We start from the raw sequence: 8,556 nt of genomic DNA on the forward strand, positions 1-8,556 counted from the left end.
TGTTTTTACTTTTTGCTGCAGTTTTTTTTTCTTGCTTTTTCTTTTGTTTTCTTTCTTTCTTATGGTCTTCTTCTTCTCCATCTTGTCTTTTTTTCTGTATTTACAGGTTCGTTTCCCCACCTTCACCGAAACAGCCATCCTCCATAAGAACTCGTACCAGAAAGTTCTTTTGCCTCAACACCAACTACTGACGCCGACCTACGTGGCTACCCACGAACAACCGGTGCCCTCGCCTCCAATAGTCCCAAACTCTGGCGACCCCACTGACCCTATTCAGATTCGAAGACTTGACAAACTTGACCCCCCATCGGTCGAAATAGGCAACAAGGAAATGCTGACTAAGCAACCACGAACGAAGAAAATATGGAATCAGCCACGCACGCGCGTTGTACGTGCCAGCTGACATCATCGTGACGTCAGTGTGCACGCGCGTGGCTCGTGCCAAGTCGGTCCATCCAACCCGACCCGACCCGTCCGCCCCACCCAGTTGACTCTAGCCCGTTGACCATTGAAAATTTTTTTGAAAATTTTTTACTTCTAATATTTAATATTATTATATTCAGGAAAACAGGTTCGGACTGGGTAAACCCAATCCAGCCCGCTAATCCTATCCAAGCCGAAGTCCGACCCACATCGAATAAAAAATAAGATTTTTTTAGCTTAGTTTAAAATATATATATATATATATATATTTTTTATATATATTTTCCTTTCTTTTATTCTCTTTTTATCTTATTCCTGTTTTGTCTTTGAAAGAAGGGCCGAAGAAAGCAAGAAGCGTAGCAAGAGGGTGAAAATGTGTAGAGAGATTTTTCTATTACTTGAGTTCTCATCAATGTACAATCATTTGTAATTATAATACACGATGTACATAGAGAAAGGAAATAAAATATTCTACAAATATTCTATAAATCAATCCTAAATCAATCCTATCAAAAATGGACTAATTGATGCAAATTAGATCAATTAGATCAAATTAGATCAATCCTGCGGATCTTCAGGCATATCTTCCAACACTCCCCCTCAAGCTGGTGGCCTATAGATGTCCAAGACGCCTAGCTTGCTTAATAGATATGCATGTTGTCTCGAACACAAGGGTTTGGTGAAAATGTCCGCCGGTTGTTCAACGGTTCCAATCCCTCTAGTTTCGATTACCCCTTCTTGGATTTTCTCCCGAGTGAAGTGACAATCCACCTCTATATGCTTGGTTCTTTCATGCATTACAGGGTTGGCTGCAAGTTTCAGTGCTGACTCATTATCACAAAATAATTTTATTGGCCCTTTTACCTGTACTCCGAGATCTCCAAGCAGACCTCGTATCCATACAATCTCACATGTGGTTTTTGCCATGGCCCTATATTCCGCTTCGGCTGAGGACAAAGAAACCGTTGCTTGCTTCTTAGTTTTCCAGGAAAGAAGTGATTCCCCCAATTTAATGCAAAATCCAGAAACAGATCTTCGACTCATGGGACAAGTTGCGTAATCTGCATCACAATATGCTATCATTTCCATGTTGCATTGTCTGGATAAAAGTATTCCCAATCCTGGACAACTCTTCAAATATTTTACAACTTTCAGAGCAGCATTCATGTGAGATTCTTTTGGTTTGTGCATAAATTGGTTGAGATTTTGCACTGCATATGATATATCAGGTCTGGTCATAGTCAAATATATGAGTTTTCCAATGAGCTTCTGATAACTTGACGGATCTTCAAGAATAGGATCATCTTGAGATGTAACATGATCTGCTACAGTCAATCTGGTATTTTGCTCAATTGGAATAACTGCTGGTTTGCATCCTGATAAACCTGTTTCTGATATAATCTCTAATACGAACTTCCTTTGACTAAGAGAAATTCCCTGGTGAGATCTGGCAATCTCAATTCCAAGAAAGTACTTTGGTGCTCCCAAGTCTTTTATATGGAATGTAGTATGCAAATATTTCTTAAGATTTTCTATTGCAGCTTCATCATTTCCCATAATGAGAATGTCATCTACATATATCATTAGATAAATAGACGACTTACCTCTAGTCCATATGAACAAGGCATAATCATATCTGGATTGTTTGAAGTCTGCTGAGAGCTTTAGCAAATTTTGCATACCATTGTCGGGAGGCCTGCTTTAGTCCATAAAGGGATTTGCGGAGACGACACACTTTATTCTCCCCCTGTCTCCGTAAACCCTGAGGAATATCCATGTAGATTTCCCGATCCAAGTCGCCATGGAGAAAGGCGTTATGGACGTCCATCTAATGTAGCGACCAATCATGGATGGCTGCAATTGATAAGAAAGATCGTACTGTGACATCCTTAGCAACTGGCGAAAAAGTTTCGTGATAATCGAAACCTTCTCGCTGGGTATATCCCTTGGCCACCAATCGAGCCTTGTAACGCTCAATGGATCCATCGGCTTTATATTTGATTTTATAGACCCATTTGCATCCAATAGACTTTCTATTTGGAGGAAGCCCACCATTCCCATGTATGATTGTCGGTCGGTGCACGTAATTCTGCTACCATGGCCTGTTGCCATCGTGGATCTTGGGATGCCTCATTATAACTGAAAGGTTCCCTTTCATCGGATATACGACTAATACAACATCTATGTTGGGATGAAAGCTTATCAAAAGAAACATATGATGATATTGGATAATCAATACCTGGCGATTTGAGAGATGCACAGATATAATCCTTTGTCCAAGTTGGTGGTCTAGTGGCTCGTCCCGAACGACGTGGTGGATCCACTGGTGGAGAATGAGATGTTCCTTCAATAGTTGTATTAGCTGAAACATCAGGGATATTTTCCACATGGAGTTGAGTTGCAAGCATACTTTCCATCTCTTCCTCAGTCTGCTGCTGATTATATGAAGTAGATGTTGAAGGTGAGGAAATAACCTGTTCTTGATATCCCGGGAGAAGATATTCAGGACATACATCTTCCTGCTGTGGGGAATTTTGAGATTTGTTGGAGACAATCAAATCCTCTTCCTTTGTTTGGAATGGGAAGATATTCTCATGAAAAATGACATCTCTGCTTACAAAAAAATTCCCTGTTGATTCATCAAGGACACGATATCCTTTCTGCAGGTTGGGATAACCCATAAATATGCATCGTTTGGCACGTGGGGTCATCTTGTCCCGAGTTCCCAAAGTTGCAGTATAGCATAAACAACCGAATACTCTTAAATGATCAACTGCTGGTTTTTTACCATAAAGTAATTCGAAAGGTGATTTACCATACAGTATACGAGATGGCATCCGGTTGATGAGGTAAGCTGCAGTAAGAATAAAATCTCCCTATTAAACATCTGGAATGGATCCTTGAAACTTTAGTGCTCTTGCGACCTCCAGTAGATGACAATGTTTCCGTTCTACCACTCCATTTTGCTGTGGAGTGTATACACATGAGCTTTCATGGAGAATCCCATGAGATAAGAAAAGTGAGCTGCATTCATGGTTAAAAAATTCTTTTCCATTGTCAGTGCGGATCCGCCGTATGGACTTTCCAAACTGATTTTTGGTCAGAATGATAAAGGATTTCATATTTGAAGGAACTTGGGCTTTGGACTGCATAAGAAATATCCAGGTAGCACGGGAGTAATCATCTACAATAGTGAGGAAATAACGTGAACTATCACGATGTGCGGTGTGATATGGTCCCCAAACGTCCACATGGATTAGTGAAAAAATATCATTGGAATGGCTTTTACTGATAGGAAAAGGTGTGCGAGATTGCTTTGCCATGGGACATATATGACATTTAGAGCAAGGAAAAAAAGCACTATGACCCATTCTTGAATGCAAAAGAAAGGTTTTATCATCGGTAGCAGCATTACACAATGACATTTTATTTGAGGCAACAAATGAAAGATCAAGATGATGTGAAAATTCATCCCAAAAAAACAATCCTTCTGAGAGATTACCCAAGCCCATCAGCTTGCCAGTCGAAAGGGCCTGGAAAAAACAACTGTCAGAATTAAAGAGTACTCGACAGGAATTTTCTTTGCAGACTTTGGAGACAGAGATAAGATTGAATTGAAATTGAGGCACATAGAGGACATTTTGCAGGGTAATTTGAGGATTTAGCTTAACAGTGCCTGTGAAAATGACATTGGTGATATCTCCATTTGGCAGTTGCACAGAAATAGGTATATCTAATTTCTTATGCATAGCAGAGAATAAATTTTTATCACAAACAATGTGATCACTTGCTCCTGAGTCCACTATCCATGCCCTTTTTGAAATAGAATTTATCAGGCAATAAGATATACCTGAAAAACTTCCTCCTTTGCTTGTGATTTCTGCCTTTTGTAAAGCCTGCATCAACTGTGCATATTGACCATGGGTAATTGGGTGATCATTACTGAGACCAGTAACTTGGTAAGCTACAGAATATTCGTTCTTTCTTTCTTTTTCTCCTGACTTTCCATGCAATTTCCAACAATTATCGATAGTGTGATGTGGACGTTTGCAGTACTCACAATACAATTTACCTCTTCCTTTGGAATTTTGGCCAAAATTCCTTGAAAATGCCGAAATAATCTGACCGTCCGATGGCTTTTTTGCGGAATAATATCCGCCGTCCGATCCCCTATAATATCCGCCGTCCGATCCCCTTTTCGCGGGATGATATCCGCCGTCAGATTCAACCGACAGATCGAGCTCTTGGACACCGTCAGATCGCCGTGGAGGATCTGAGCCGTTCACTCCCCCCTTTTTAAAGCCTCTTTCGCCGCTTCCCTGTAACCCTAGTGCCTCTTTGTCTCACGTTAGGGTTTTGAACCCCGAATCTCTCCTTTCCCCGCGAATGGCGAGAGCGATGCTGTCGCTTCCTCGCGTTTGTTCCGGAGCCGTGAGTCGCTGGTTTTCCTCCTGGACAGCTAGCTGAAAAATCCTCCCGAGAGGAGGAACCGGATCCATCGCCAGGATCTGCGAGCGGAACGTCAGGTAACTCTCGTTCAAAATCAGGAGAAACCGAGTGGTTTTCTCTCTTTCCTTTATAGATCTATATTGTTCGAGGGTTTCTGTCGGTCCCTCGAGTTTCTCTTCCGCGGCCTCGAGCTCGTTCTAGAGCGATGAGAGTTTATTGTAACACGCCGTGACGCTCATGTTTCTTTGTTTGAGATCGCTGAGTTCCTGCATGAGGGAAAAAATCTTAGCCCGATCTAATTTCCCATACATTTCGTTGATGTTGTCCCACATTTTTTTGGTGTCTTCTGTAGGCGGGAGACTGGCCCCGACATCTAGAGAGATGCAGTTACCGATCCACGTTCGGATGAGGTGATTGCATTTTCTCCAATGTCGGGCCAGTCGCTCGTCCGAAGGAACGGGCACAATCCTGTCAAGGAAACCGTCCTTGTCCTTCGTCACCAGGGCTCGCCGGAAGTCCTGCGACCATCTGGAGTAATTTTCCGACCCGGTTAGTTGCAAAGTTATTAAACGCAGCTCTGGACCGTCAGCGGTTGATACGTACAGAGGGTCCCCAGGCTCCGGTCGGCCGGTGACGGCCGTGAAAGGGTAAAAATTCGGGTAGGGATTCGTCCCCATCCCTAACCCGACAAATCCAATTCCGTGACCTGCATTATGGAAATTCGGGTAGGGATTTGATCCCTTACCCGTTTCGCTCGACCCGCCAGTTTGCCCTGTTCCGACGGTTGGGCTTGCCCCACTCATGGCTAGTGGGCTCCCGTCGGGCTGGACGCCTACAATCCCCGGCAATGATGTATTCGGGCATTGCCCAACGTACCATGGATAAGGTACCCAATGGTAAGGATGGCCTGTAGTGGGCAGCCCCATGCTAGACTGAGCCGGAAAATATTGCCACTGCATCCCTTGAGCCTGGATCTGTTGTTGAGGTGCGGAAGTTGGCCCAATAATATTTTGTGCTTCTGAGATTTGTGGCGTGACGTTTGCTGTAGGCGAAGCATCAGCACTCGAGGAGGGATTCTCTAAATGAGCCATGGTAATCGATCTGGATTCGCTTCTTCTTCCTTTAGCGAAAAATTGATTCCTTCGCAAATCTCTTTTACAGGTTAGAGAGTTCGAAGGTAATCGGTGCGGAAGCAGGTTTAGGAGCTTGCAGCTCTGATACCATGAAAGAAGGGCCGAAGAAAGCAAGAAGCGTAGCAAGAGGATGAAAATGTGTAGAGAGATTTTTCTATTACTTGAGTTCTCATCAATGTACAATCATTTGTAATTATAATACACGATGTACATAGAGAAAGGAAATAAAATATTCTACAAATATTCTATAAATCAATCCTAAATCAATCCTATCAAAAATGGACTAATTGATGCAAATTAGATCAATTAGATCAAATCAGATCAATCCTGCGGATCTTCAGGCATATCTTCCAACAGTCTTTTTCTGCAGCTCCACCTTCTTCGCTCCTCATTCCCGAAGACAACTTTTGCTCTCTTTTTCCCTATTTCTTTTTTGTTTTTACTTTTTCTGCGGTTTTTTTTTCTTGCTTTTTCTTTTGTTTTCTTTCTTTCTTCTGGTCTTCTTCTTCTCCATCTTGTCTTTTCTTTTTCCTGTATTTACAGGTTCGTTTCCCCACCTTCAACGAAACAGCCATCCTCCATATGAACTCTCACCGGAGAGTTCTTTCGCCTCAACACAAACCGCCGACACCGACCTGCGTGGCTGCGAACAAGCGGTGCGGTCGCCTCCAGCAGTCCCAAACTTTGGCGACCCCACCGACCCAATCCAGATTCGGAGACTTGAGAAACTCGACCCCCCCCCCCATCGGTCGAAACAAGCAATAAGCAAAATGCCGACTAAGCAACCACAAACGAAGGAAACATGGAATCAGCCACGCACGCATGTGGCACATGCCAGCTGACGTCATCGTGACGTTAGTGAGCACGCGTGTGGCACGTGCCGGGTCGGTCGGTCCAACCCAACCCAACCCATCTGCCCGACTTGGTTGACTCCGACTCGTTGACCTGTTGAAAAAAATTTCAATTTTTTTAAAAATATATTTTTAATATTTAATATTATTATATTTAGGAAAATAGGTTCAGACCCGGTAAACCCAATCTGGCCCGCCGATCTTATCCAAGCCCAAGTCTGACCCACGTCGGATAAAAAATAAGATTTTTTTTTTCTAATTTGCCAATTTAACTCGAAAAAGCTCGAACTTTGCTAAAGGAACGAGCTCAATCATCATCTCTTTTTTACTGTCCATAGAATAGTTTATTTATGAAGCTGGAAGGCATGAGCATGCTTCGCACATATACTTCGTTGGTCTTATGAATAATTGAAATTATACCACCTGATCTAAATCTTTGTTTAATTCATGATCAATCATAATAAAGTGTAATGTGAATCTATTCATTGATTAAAATATAATTTATCCATAGAATAGTTCGTCTATTAAATGACTTTTCAGGATAGGATAGATTTTAATGATTATGTTTACCCGATAAAGTTTCCCCATCGGATCAAAATACCACTTGCCTTTCAGCAAATTTTCCCTACACATCTCAAAAAAGCCTAAAACACATTTCATCACTCTTCTCCAAAAGCCAGTGCACCAGCCACCTTGCCATCATGACCGACGTTGCACTGCCTAATTCCGCCACATCGCCGCACTACACCGTCGAACTATCTCTCTCCTCCCTCAGTCCCACGGTGAACCCGGCCTAGGGCTCGCTCGTGCAATGCCAAGAGCTCAACCTCTGCTGTCACAGCCGCAGCATGAAACGACAGCCTAAACGTCGAACATCCTTAAATCTACCCGAGGCTGGCGACCCCGATTTGCCGTAGCGGGTCCTATACTACCCGAAGAGAGAGATAGAGAGAGAGAGAGAGAGAGAGAGAGAGAGAGAGAGAGAGGAATTTGATCGGTGACGGCGGTTCGAGCATGTAAGTATGATATATAAAATAGATAAAGAAACATCTAAGTCATATTTACAAATCATCATGATTTTGTCATTTATTTTGGTGAATTCAAAATATAAAAGAAAAAGAATTAGAAATAGAAATTTTGCACAAGCATGTAAAAAGTAGAATTGCCTAAAGAAGATATGATCCAAATTGAACAAATTAATTCTGACAAAATTAAATTATTCCCACAAAGTCATCACACCGTACTTGATCCTCGAGCAAGATGAGGCTGAATATTAGATTAGAACTAAACAAACTAATTAATTAATTGAGAGTAAACTGCACCTCCTACTTGATGAAGTTCACTTGGACATAGCCCACACGCAATACTTGCCCATCTGGACCAGCGTCCTGAGCAAGAATGGCATGAAGCTGGTGAAGAGCTGTCCTGCAATTGTTCCGGCGAGTTGGGTGTTAGCTGGGTTCACTCCTATGTGGAGGAAGCCTAATGAGTTGCAAGCCCAAAAAGGACTTGAGCCCATATAATAAGTTATATGAGGAAATATGGTTTCTCACTATCTATATAAAGAGGTAGCAGCAGAAAAGGAAACAGTAACAAGAGAAAAAGAGAAAGCAGAAAATCTGGGGTTTGGGGCAATATCTGATTTACATCTAGCTGACGTCAGATTTATCCTTGATCTCTTGTGAAGTTCATGTGTATTG

Source organism: Eucalyptus grandis, chromosome 5 (assembly GCF_016545825.1).
Source record: "Eucalyptus grandis isolate ANBG69807.140 chromosome 5, ASM1654582v1, whole genome shotgun sequence".
Lineage (NCBI taxonomy): Eukaryota > Viridiplantae > Streptophyta > Magnoliopsida > Myrtales > Myrtaceae > Eucalyptus > Eucalyptus grandis.